Below are 13,786 nucleotides of genomic sequence, written 5' to 3'. Positions count from 1 at the left end.
AGTTTGCATTTTATTTATTAGTGATACTTAACATGTTTTTTTTTTGCATTTTAGCCTTTAGTATTTATTCTTCTATGAGTTGCAAGTTTATTATCTTATTACTTATCTATTGTACTAATATGACTTGAGGCAATTCTTTATATATAAAGGACTTAATTTTTTGTTTACTTTGCACATATTTCCTTCCATTATGTCACTTATTTTTCAACATTTTTTATGTGTCTTTGGCCACCTAGTCATTTTAAATTTTCCTAGAGTCCTGGCCATTTATTTTTTCTGATTAAAGAAAAGCCCTTTATGATTTGTAAGTTTGATGCCATGCTTAGGGAGACTCATGGAAGAGTTCTGGCACTAAGAGTGGCTGAATGATCCTTAATAACAAGTTCATGTATGCAACAAGCATGTGAGCATCTATTATGTACCAAGCACCAGAGTAAATGTTGGGTAACATGTAGTTCTTTCACTTAGAAAGCTTATGGTCTTAATCAAGAAAGGCAGATACTCGAAGCCCTTTGTACTCCAGCAAATTCCATACTATGTTTGGAATAAGCCTATGGTGCTGCAAAGCCCTTACTGTCACTGGAGAAGATGTAGTTAATTGAAAGAATTTCTAAATGAGCTGCATTCTAAGTAGGGTCCAGAGTTAAGGAAAAGATGTTGATTGGAAGTTTCCATCTGGAGGCTCTCAGTTTATCATCTAAATTAACCACACTAGGAGGCACTGAGGCATTTCTGAGCCCTGGAATCTTACTCCTGAGTTACAAGAAGTTCAAGGTTAGGCCATGCCTAGGTCTGCATTTGACTCAGAGACCAGCTATGCACTGACTCACTTGTTATTTAACCTCTCCAATTTCAGTTTCCTTAAAACTGGATTAGATTCTAATAGTTGCTTCACGTAATTGGGAAGATTCATCTATATAAGGAATGGAAAGCTTCTTGCGTGCTGTAGTTAAGTGCTCAATAAAATTTTGTTTCTCTGTCTTCTCTTAAACTTTGCCTAGAGTACATCAAATTTTATTCTGGTCATTTAAATAATCTGTTGAGATGTAAAAAGATAAGATAGTGCGTTTGCTTAAAAGATGATCTCTAAGCTGTCACTAAAGGTTGTTTGTGGTTTAAAAAAATTTGAGTCCTATTTTCCACAGATATGAAATATGGCCTTAACTTTCAAAAAATTAAATCTGTATATGAAACCTCTTTCTTCTTTCCTCATTACTTATTACATTCTGCTTCTAAGCTGGACTCTATTATTTGAAAAATGCATGTAAGTTACTACAGAGCCTTTTATAGGTCTCTCTCTGCTTTTCCCTCTTTCTTGTGCATGTGCATGCATTCTTGGATGCTAGTAGTTAGGAACTGTGGCAGGATGATTTATAGGGAAATTGTTGTGCATATTGTTCTGTCTTTTTCCTTGTCCAATTTAAAGAAGATAGTGAGTTTGCTTTCTCTCTCTCTTTCCCCCCAGCTTTAGAGATTTTATAGAACCCCAAATAAATAATATTGCATGAAAGACAGTGGAATGTGATGGTCATCACTACCCTAAGTACATGTACGAAGACATAAAGGATGTGACTCTACTTTATGTATAATTAGAGATATGAAAAATTATGCTTTATATGTGTAACATGAATTGTAATGCATTCTGTTGTTATATATAATTCTGTTGTCATATATAATTATATATGTCATATATAATTTTTAATATACAAATTAAAAATTTTTTTAAATGGGCCCAAAATTAAGAAAGAAGAATATAAGAAAAAATCAATTAAAGGAACAACCTAGGAAGTTCAATATCTACTGTTTATAAGAGAGAGCTGATACAGAGAAAATAGGTCAGAGAAAAGTTAAAGAATTGAAATAAGACTTTTTTTCATAACTGAAAGACATATGTCTTTAGATTTAAAGATCTGTCAAGTGCCAACATGACAAATGGAGAAATGTTTACAACCAATATCAATGTAAATATTTCTAATGGCATAGATGAAATACAGATCCTAAAATTTCCAGTCTCAGGGGATAATAAATGAAATAAAAAGGAAAAAAAATACTCTGAATGTTACCCGCCCCCCCCCCCCCCCGCAAAAAAAATAACTGCCTGAGAGCGACTTCTCTTTGTATTTTATGAAAAGTAAAGCACATTGAAGACATTTTCTGAGACGTCTCCAATGATCAGCAGATCTCTGAGGAGGGTAGGACCCAGTGTCAGAATTTTTCTTTATAAATGATCTCTGTTACCTTCTAGAAAGAAAACCATGCCCACCTATGAGAAGGCTTCAGGGTGGGATGGTGAGAAGACCAAGGGAGCATAAGCACTCTGAAGAATAGGGTCCTGAAACAGATTCCATTTTCCAAAAATGGTGTTCGTAGCATCTCCCTTTCCACCACTGTGCTCTGAGGTGACCCTGCCACACACCACCAAAGACTGAGATCTATTTTTTATCTCCTTTGTAACTAAAAGAATTCTTGCAGTTTCTGCTTTAGTCTTTGCATGCTCTTCCTCTGGACATGCCTTTAAGGGATGCTCTATCCCAGAACCTAGCTGCTTGCCTGTAAAAAATCCAAACTTTGTAGACAGGCCATGTGTCAACAGCATGCATTGGCTGGGCTCAACTTTTCAGCCATTCAGCTCACTTGCTGGACATGCAAGTGAGCAGACTCCAGATGATTCCAGCATCCATTCCCAGCCCCTGAACATTGTGGAGCAGGGACAGGCCATGCCTATGGTGCCCTGATTAAATTTCTAGCCACAGGACTCATGAGTGGACTAAGATGGTTGTTGTTTTGTGCCTTTAAGATTCTTTTAAAAAATAATTTTATTGAATATAGTTTTTATACTGTAAAAGTGTACAATAAAATAATGTACACTTTTACAGTATAAAAACTATATACTATTTAAAGTGTACATTTAACATGTTTTAATGGATATACAAAGTTGTTCCCTTAGTCAATTTTAGGAAATGTCTATTAGCCAAAAATTTCATTGTGCCTTTGTAATGAATTTATTCTACAAACCACAACCCTATGAAACTTCAGATTGCGTTTTGACTCTACAGTTCCTCTTTTCCTAGAAATTTCATATAAATGGAATTGTATGAGTCTGTTATGTCTTAGGCCACTACCTTTTGGAATAGTTTGTTATTTGGCAATATATTATTAGAATACAACTTTTCCTTGTTGTCCACAGGGTCTATGGATTCAACTAATCAAGGATTAAAGATACTTAGGAAAAAAACTTGCCACTGTACTAAACATATACAGCCTTTTTTCTTGTCTCTATTCCCTAAACAATACAGCATAACAAGTATTGACATAAAATTTATGTTGTATTAGTATTGTAAACAATCTAGAGATGATTTTAAAGTACTCAGGATTATCTGTGTATGTTATGTGAAATGATGTAATTTTATAATAGGGATTTGAACATCCATGGATTTTGGTTATCAGAGAAGATCCTGGAACAACCCTACATGAATGCTGAGACATGATGCTAGTTCCCCTTTCACACTTTTTACACACAGGAGCCATTTAGACAATTGTGCCTCTAAGGAGGACAGAGTAATGACTGAGATTGAATTCCTCTTTAGGCTAATTTAAGTGTATTTAAAATAAGTTGACGTAATGATGTTTTCTGTTTATGAGTTGGCCGGCTCAGATTAATTTGTAATGTATAATATTATGATGTTAAGAGACAGACTAAATTCTAGAGTAGTATTTGTTGTAGTTTGGATATAAGGTATCCCCCAAAAGCTTCTGTTTTAATGCATGAATATTCAGAGATAAAATGATTGCATTATGAGAGCTGTAACCTAATCAGTTCATCCTAGTTTGAATGGACTGACTGTAGGCAGGTGGGGTGTGGCCAGAGGAGAGAGACTCAGCCAAACACGGACTAAACTTTTGGAACGTGAGCCCAAATTTTCTCTCCTCTAAGTTGTTCTTGTCAGAAATTTTGGTTACAGAGACACAAAGCTGACAAACACAATATTTAATAGTTCTGCATGTTTTTTGAAACACAAAGAACTATTAGCATCTTGTTGACCAGTCTTCTTGTCCCTTGTTGCCTTTAAGTGGGAAAGGTCACAGATTTTATTTCCAGGAAATCCTAGACTTTCACTAATTTTTTTTTTTTTTTTTTTTTTGGTACCAGGGATTGAATCCAGGGTGCTATATTACTGAGCTACATCCCCAGTCTTTTTTTTTTTTTTGAGACAGGATCTTGCTATGTTACTTAGGGCTACTAAATTATGGAGGCTGGCCTTGAACGACCTCCCATAGCTCCCAGCAAGGAGAAGAGTTTCCCTGACCAGAAATCAAACTCAGGCTGTGGTGCTAAATCCTAACCACTAGGCCACAGGGAATGTTACAAGTCTTTAGAATTTTATAATTTATTCTTTGTCAATCCACCTATCAAGAAGTCTGTGAGGAAGGATCAATTAGGTGAATGAGTTGTTCTGTATTTATAGGAAAGTAGTAATAAAAACCATGGAGACAAAAATCTGAGAAAAGTTGTGGATGAAAAATGCAGTCATATACCACATAACAGTATTTCAGTTCATGACAGATCACATCCATTGTGGTAGTCCCATAGGATTACAATGAAGCTAAAAACTCCTATCACCTGGTAATGCTGTAACCTTCATGATGTCATAGCACAACACATTACTCATGTGTTCACGGTGATGGCGATGCTGGTGTAAACAAACCTACTGTGCTGTATAGTTCATTCAGTTGTGTATACACATACTACTTGATAATGATGATAAAGAACTATGTTACTGGTTTATGTGTTTGCACTATACTTTTTATTGTTTTGTTAGAGTGTATTCCTTCTACTTATAAAACAAAAATGTTGACTGTAAAACAGTACGAAGTGTTACACTGGCAGTAATCTCAAACAGCTCATGTTTACCACATCCATTGCATTAAGAGGTAACATCGATGATTGCCTATATCATCTAGATTTGTGAAGGTATGTTTTCTGGTGTTCACACAATGATGAAATGAACTAACGATGCATTTCTCAGAGTGTGTTCCCATAAATAAATGATACATGACAATAGAAGTGAACTCAGAAATGTGTCTAAGAAGTTTGGGAGCAAAAATAAAAACAATGAAAAGAACATCATCTGTCTTTCCCTCCCGTTTGCACACATGGAATCTAGCAAGCACAAATAAATGCACAAGTAAGTGGGATTCTGTTACAGTTTGGATTTGGAAATGTTCCCCCAAATGCTCATGGTTTTGAAGCATGGTCTCCAGTGCAGCAAGGTTCAGAGGTGGGGCTTTTAGGCAATGACCTCATCAGTGAGTTAATTTATTTGATTAATATTTGAATGGGTGGTTACTGTAGGCAAATGGGCTGTAGCCAGAGGAAGTAGGTACCCTTGGGGACTAAATATTGTCCATGGCTCCTTGCTCATCTCTCTGTTTCCTGGCTGCCATGACAAGTATTGACATAAAATGAGCTGAGAAGCTCTCCCCTACCACACTCTTCTGCCATGATGTTCTGCCTTGCTTCAGAGCTATGAAATTGGCTGACCATGGACTAAAGCTCTGAAACCATAAGCCCCAAATAAACATTTTCTCCTCTACGTGGTTCTTGTCAGGTATTTTGGACCTGATGAAAAGCTAACTAACACAGATTCATTTCAAAACTTCTTGGGAGGGCACTCAGTTTTTCTCTTGGTAAGTCAGTGCTACTTAAAAGCAATAAAGAAAAAGAATACTATTAGGAGACACTAGGTTCTTTGCTTAATGAAACCCTCATTTCTTAAACTGGTTTGTCTCCAGTTACTGTTTTTTCTTTCTCTATCTCAGATGCTTTCCTGTCACCTCATTGAAACTAAATCTAAAACATTTTGCTGTTTATTTCAAGATCTCTGCTGAACATGTTATTTGTAGAGAGAGTTGTAACTGAGGAGGAGGTCTTCTCTATTTAGTTATATAATGATATAGATCTGATTATAATACACCCAGGAGCCTAGGATAAATTCTTGGCTAGTGAAGGTAATGATGATTTATTGTAATCTTCATCAGGGTCGGAGTTGGTGTAGGACTCCCTAGTAATCTACTGGAGTGAAGTGAAACTCAAACCTAAAGAATGGCTCATCCTCTACATGTGTGACGTCTGGGAGGTGGTACCTTGGAAACAGGGATGTCTCCTCTAGGAATGGCCAGAGTCTTGTCTGACTGAGTCTGGTCATAACCCTTTCCTCTGTGGCCTGGATATATATCCTGCTGCCATGCATTTCCATGCCCTTCACCATTTAATCCACATCTGATCATTATTAGAGTTCTTAAAACTATTGGAGTCATCACTCTCTGCCTCAGATTGTACAAAGTTGTGTCTAATTCTTTTTCTGTTGCTATAACAGAATACAAGACTCTGGGAAACTTTGGCTCATGGTTCTGGAGGCTGGGAAAACTAAGGACATGGTGCCAGCTTCTAGCAGAATCTCATGCTGCTTCATTTCATGGCAGGAAAGTGGTAGGTCAAGTCAGTACATATAAAAGAGACAAAACACAAGGGGTGGCCTTGCTTTATAACAACCTGTTCTTTTGGTAATTAATCCATTCTTCTGAAAGACAAAACTTACTCCCAAGAGAAAAGTACTAATTCTTCTATGAAGGTGAAGCCCTCAAGACCCAAACACCTCTTAAAGGTCTTATGTCTCAACACCATTTGTTGGGAATCCAATTTCAGTATGAGTTTTGGAGGGGACAAACCACATTTGAACTAGAGCACTTAATTAAAAAAGTAACACTGAGATTGTCTGCTTTTGTAGATTAATATTTATTTTCTATTCTAGCTATTTTTCTACTCTTTCTGTGATTATATTCTGAGCAGTTTTTTAAAACAACAACTGGCCAGCTCCTGGAGGTAGAGCCTGAGGCCCCAGCTAATTTGCCATGGGCAGAGCCTGAGACTAGTGGGCTCCATGAAAGGGGAGCCTGTGGTCACATAGGGGTTTGAAGAGAATGGAGCCTGGTGTGGGAGGGCCCTTGGTTCTGAAAAGTTTTCAAACTACACGGAAAATGAGATACTTTCTTCTTATGATGACCTTTTTTGAAAGCTCTTTATTATTGATCTGGGAGAAGTTTAAATACAATGACCAAGTTTCAAGGTTGAAACAGGAGTAACTTAGAGACTCAAGGCTGCTTAGAAGTTTGGAAGTTTTCTTATTATTTAGAAGCTCTGTTTTTTTTTTTTTTTTTCCTGGTTATTTCTGATCTCCTATTGTTCAAGGACATTTTGGTTGAAAAACTGAGGTTTAGGAAGATGTGATTTAACAATCACTTTGCAGTGTTACTGTTGGTTTTTCTCCTTTTAGGTGTGGGACATACTTAGGTTGTGATGTTAATTAGCAAACAAGAAAAGACAAGACCATAAGAAAGCAGTGGCTTCTCTGACAATTAGGGAACTTTGAATTCAGTGCCCACTTGTGGCTGTTACATGGAGATGAGCTGAGACACATGCATTGATACTGGGCACATTGAGGATTATTAGTTAACCTTACTTAGGTGGTCTTAGGTGGCTCTGCCTTTTATCCTTTGGAACAATCCATGTTCTTTGCCTTTGGTTGAAATATTGTTTTGTATCTGAGCCAAATCCCATCAAGGCTTCTTTAAAAATAATGAGCAGCAGTCATTTTCTTTAAAAAGGACAAAGAAAAGGCTAATCAGTAAAAGTGATATGGAGGGGAAAATTGGCATGCACATGTCAAGTGATTTAAGCCCCTTGGCAAGCGAGGGCTCTCTCCATCAGGCACAGACCTTGCACGATGTATTTAATTGGGAGTTGGGTGGGAGTTTGGCTGTAATCCAAGCCAGTGCAAGCCCTGGGGGAGAGGTGTGTGTGAGAAGAGGGGGTGTGGGGGTGGGCTGAATACCTGAGCCTTCAGAATTACAAAGGTTTCCAGGCAAAAAGCATCCCTGCCCTCAACAAGAACCAATTAGAGAGAATGACAAAACCCACATCACTGTTCCACACAACTCATTAATTCCTGCTACTAGAGAATGCAGATTCTCCCTCAGTCCCACCATATCTCAAGCACCAGAAACTATGTGGTGCCACTGAATGAAGGCCTTGCTGCAGGAAGGCCGTGATATTGAGGTCTGGGTGTCTGTTTTGTAATGAAAATGTGGTAGAGCCATATAGAATGTCAGAAGGAAACCTCACAATCACAAAGTGATATCTTGAAACCTACACTTTTCTGGGAACATAATTGAATTATGGCAAAGCCCAATTGAACTTCAAACCCTCTCATTCCAAGGCCAAATGCTTCCCTTGTTCCACTTATATGATTAATGGGGTATGCATTTGTGTGCTAAGGCTGCCATACAAAATATCATAGACTAGATTTGTGTGCTAAGGCTTCCATACAAAAATCATAGACTGAATTTCTTTTTCTCACAATTCTGGAAGCTATAAATTCAAGATCAAGGTGTTAGCAGGGCTAGGTTCTCCTGAGCTGTCTCTCCATGGTTTGTAAGTGACCACCTTCTTCCTATATTCTTATATGGTTGTTCCTCTATTTTTGAGCATTCCACATGTTTCTTTTGTGTATCTAATGCATGTTTTCTATTGTATGTGAAAGACAGAGGAAAAAAAGAGAAAGAAGAGGGGGTAGAATCTCATGAAACAGAGGGAGACTAGTAAATAGAGGTAGGGAGCCATGGGGAGATAGGGGAAGAAAGGGGAGGTAATGGGGAATAAAACTGACCAAATTATAATGTACTGTTATGTGCACATGCAAATTGTAATAATGAATCCCACTATTATGTATAATTATAATGCACCAACAAAAATGGAAGAAAAAATTAAAAAATTTTCTTATAAGGGCAGAAGTCACATTGAATTAGGGTCCACCTTAACTTGATTGCCTACTTAAAGGTCCTATCTCCAAATGTAGTCACACTCTGAAATATTATGGTTAAGACTTCAATGTAGAATTTTGATGGAAAATTTTTGAGCTCATAACAGTACATGACATCTAGGGGCAGAATAATAAGATTTCTTTAAAAAAAGAGTAATGTTTTTAGAAGAAAAGTAAAATGAGCAAAAGCAATCATTTTAGAAAAAAATGATAGAAATTGGACATATCAGATACTTTCAATGTTGCAGATGCCTCCAGATTTTAGTAAGGACATTGATCCTTTCACTTTGCAGTAATTTGGAATAGTTTTCTACCAGGACATACTAATGTGGCTGGCATTGATGTGAGAGGGGTGGGAATCTGGTTGCTTTGGAATATGAGAATCAGCTTCTGGTCACCTGCTGTGGCCCCTACAGAGCCGCCTCCTACTGTTTCACTTAGCACTGCATCTAGCACTCTCCTCATCTGACCTCCAGGACTTTCCTCCTGCCATATGCACAGAAGGAACAGAGTGAAGGTCTAAGTATCTCAGTACAACATCTTCTGAGACTACCTAGATACTTGGGAAGTCAAAGATGTTTTGTCTTAGTAGGCAAGACATCGCTCAGTTCTCTCACAGTTTTCAAAATCTGTATGTGTGTTTGTGTGTATGTGTTCCATTTTTAAAGACATGGTCTCAGCTCCCTGACTTCACAGTTTTAAATGGCTAGATCTGATGTCAGGAGGGGATATTAGGCACTGATAAAGAACCACAGGAAGCAACTTGATTAATATCATCTGCTCGGGTATGCCTCACATGGCTTTTAACCTAAGAACTGACCTCCTGCCCTCAGCTCAGCCATCTCTGTATTCTGGTTTCTTTCTTCCTACTCTTGGAAAGCATGATGAGGAAGAGACAAGATCTCATGGTAGATGTGTGGATGTGGTGTGGATATATACAATGTACAATGGGAATGCACTTGGACCCAAGAAGCTGTTTTTCTCCACTCTTGTTATCAGAGGCAGCAGGTAAGGAAAGGTAATGTTTCTGATCTGTGACCAGGTCCTGCTCTGGGGCTCACTGACTTGCCATGACCTCATTTGTCTTATTGACTTTACTCTTCTTCCTCTGTATAATGTGAGAAATTTCTGCCATGTTTATCTCACAGGGTTGTTTTGAGGGTTAAATGAGAACATAAGTATAATCTGGGAACACATATTGTAATTAATATGTATGTATGCATGTTCATGTGTAACATGTGTGCATATATATGCACATGTATGTGCATAGTTATAGTCCCCCCTTATGTACAGAAGAGATATTCAAGACCCCCAGTGGATACCCAAAACCACTGATAGAACCAAACTCCGTTTATAGCTGCATGTACTATGTTTTTATGCTCCATAGTGCCAAAGTTGATCTCTCCTTCCATGGGTTATTCACTGTTGCCTCATTTGTATCACTATTCTTGTACTTTGGCGCCATTACTAAGTAAAATAGGGTTACTTGAACACAAGCACTGCAATACTGTGACAGTTAATCTAGTAAGTGAGTAGGCTACTAAGTAACTAATGGGTGGGTAGCATATATAGTGTATATACACTGGACAAACGAATGATTTGTATCTTGGTGGGATGGAGCTAAACAGTGCAAGATTTCATCACACTGCTCAGAATGATGTACAACTTAAAACTTATGAATTGCTTATTTCTAGAGTTTTCCATTTAATATTTTTAGGCTTCATTTGACCAAAAATAACTAAAACCATGGAAAACAAGGTTACATACAGATAAGCGGGGAGAGGGGACTACTGTATGTATGAATTATTATTATTATCTTTTAGTTGTCATTTATTTGAAGTGTGAGAATAATGGTAGACTAGGGAGAAAAAACTGATTTTATGATAAAGTTCCCAAAGGATCCTACACTGGGAGGAGGAGGAGGACAGCATAGTAAATGTATAACTTCTTCATTTGTGATGACAGGGCTTATAGGGTATGGTTGATACATTTTCCCTTGTATTTTAAAGAGGCTCAAGAATTATCAAGAGCATGAGTGACATTAGAATCATGTTGCCTGTCATCCTTTATTGTGCTGGATTTTGTGATTTTGGACCTGCACTCTTTGTCCTGTCTGATTCCATTGGTCTCCTAGGAGTGCTGTAGATTTCTGGTTCTGTCACTGAAGCATTCCCGGTTCTGTCAGAGAGAGAGAGAGAGAGAGAGAGAGAGAGAGAGAGAGAGAGAGAGAGAGAGAGAGAGAGAGAAATATCTTTTTTTTTGTAGATAGACACAACACAATGCCTTTATTTTTATGTGGTGCTGAGAATCGAACCTGTATCCCGCCCACGCTAGGCCAGCACTCTACCGCTGAGCCACAATTCCAGCCCCAAGCTGCTCATTTTCTGCCCACCCAGAATTGGAGGGTGATTTCTTTTTTCTCAAAGAACCAGAGCTTTTGCTGCATCATTAAATATCTAGATTACCAAGGCATTCATTGCAACATTTTGCAAGTATGTTTTTATTTTGTGTTTTGTTTTTGTATACCCAGAATATTCCCCAGGATATTTCAAAATTATCCTTTGGCACACTAGTTTAGAATATGATGTCAATAGATTATGTGCAAATAAAAAAGGGTTTTGACAATTGACAATTTGTCAATTGAGCAAAAATTTGTATTGGATAAAGTTCAAGATTTATTTAATGCAGGACTTCTTAAAGCTGTTAACTTTCTAGTGAAGGGGGTCAACAAATGTTGGTCCATGTGTCAGATCTTCTGCTTTTATAAATAAAGTTTTATTTGAAACACTCACTTCCACTTATTTCCATATTCTTCAGGGCTGCTTTCCTGCTGCAATGGTAAATATAAGTAGCTCTAACACAGACAACGTGGTCTCTTTAGAGAAAAAGTTAGCTGATCCTGATCACATGTTTCCAAAAGGAAGAATACACATTTGTCTTGCTTACTGGGTCATAATCTCTTTTTTGTTTCTTGGATCAACTATTAACCTCTTGAGAGTTTAAATATTTTTGGAAAAAGGGTATCTGAGGATATAAGTGCCTTCATGTTAACTTTGCCATTGCCCTACATTCTACATTGCCCTTCTTTACCTCCACTGCCAAACTTGGACACATTTTTAGTTTGCTCTTTTTTTGTAAATATTTTTTTTTAGTTGTTGATGGACCTTTATTTTATTTTTTTATAGGCAGTGCTGAGAATCGAACCCAGTTCCCCACACATGCTAAGCAAGCGCTCTACCACTAAGCTACAACTCCAGTCCTACATTTTTAGTTTTCTATGAACCACTGTCTATACTTCTTTCTCACAGTGAGTTCCCTCCCCTGTTTCTTTCCATCACCAGAGTCCAGGAGTTAGAATTTGCTTTTATTCCTTCTCTTAATCCAAGTGTTCTAAATGTGGGATTGAAATTCTGTCTCTCATTTTGCTGTGATTTGAAAATAGTTTATCCACTATCCACACCACCCTCCCCCCAAAAATCACATGGCTTAGTCCCCAATGTAATGGTGTTAGGAGGTGATGGGGCTCTTAGGATGAATTTGGGCCATGATGGATCTACCTGCACTAAGAGATTAATACTTTTCTCTTGGGAAGAGGCTAACTATTGTGGGAGAGTGGCTTACTTTCCCTCTATTCTACATGTGCCTGCTTCCCCTGCTGTTTTTCTGCCATACATGAAGCAGCAAGTGGTCCTCATCAGAAGCCAAGCAGTGCTGATGCTGACTCTTGGCCCTCCAGGACTATGAAGCCAAAAAAACCTGTTTTCTTTATAAATTACTCAGTCTTAGGTGTTCTGTTATTGCAACAGAAAACAGCCTAAGATGCCAAGGTATGGCAATCACATAGAGTTCTGTGGGTGGCAGGCTTGCTGTGCTCTTACTTCCCAATGACAGAAGGCAACGAATCTGACAGATGCACAGCCTTCTAGATGCCCTAGGAACCTACTTCTTTTGCTGTGGTCTGTAGGCAGGCCATGTATGGTACCAAAGGAGGTCAGCCTCTCAGCCTCTAGGAGGGCTCATTCCTACTCCTAGGCAACTTTATAGGTGCGCAAATAGCTGGGAGAAGGATCATTTTAAATGCCTTTAAAGCCTGATTTGTAAATAACGTAAGACCGAAGACAGAGCAAGTTAAATATTTATTTGAAGATTATGTCTCTAAGGAGGGATTGTTGAAAATTAGTGAGTACTTTGCTGTCTTTGCTTTCTCCTCCCATGCTGGAGGGCATATTATTTTTACGGCTGTGTTTGACAGCTAGAACAAGCCTCTGTAGATTTAGTGGTTGTTTGTAGTGGCATTTATGTGTTTGAATGAGCTGGGCAAACAAGAGGGAGGGAGGTGAGGGCAGTTAATTAACTCTGAGGATCTCTTCGGCTCATACTTCCATACTGGAGAAATGCTGGTAAAAGAACCTTTCAGTTTTTTTTTTTTTTTTTAAATAATAGACACTCAAAAATCCTTCCCTTAACATGGCATATTTGAAAAGGACAGAAGATCAGCGCCCTGGCCACTGTAGATTCGGGATCTCCAGAGTGAAAGGCTTGCTTCTGAGCAGAAAATCTATGTAGCCAGGAGAAAACCAGCAGCCCAGCCAATTCTTGGGACAATGACACTCATTCACTCACTTATCAGATTTCTCATTTCATGATAGCTATAGGCCCTGGTATACACACACACACACACACACACACACACACAGTTCTACCTGATCCCTAGGGTGACAGTGGTCCTCTTTATCTTCAATTTTGCTTTCTATAGTTTCAGTTATTCATGACCAACTATGGCCTAAAAATATTAAAAGGTAAATTCCAGAAATAAATAATTCATAAATTTTAAGTAACCTTTATTATACTATATTGTTGTAATTACTATAACTGTTATTAGTTTTGTCATTAACCTCTTATTGTGC

This window comes from Marmota flaviventris, chromosome 13 (genome assembly GCF_047511675.1).
Source record: "Marmota flaviventris isolate mMarFla1 chromosome 13, mMarFla1.hap1, whole genome shotgun sequence".
In the NCBI taxonomy this organism is placed as follows: domain Eukaryota; kingdom Metazoa; phylum Chordata; class Mammalia; order Rodentia; family Sciuridae; genus Marmota; species Marmota flaviventris.
Note: the sequence above shows the minus strand (reverse complement) of the source record.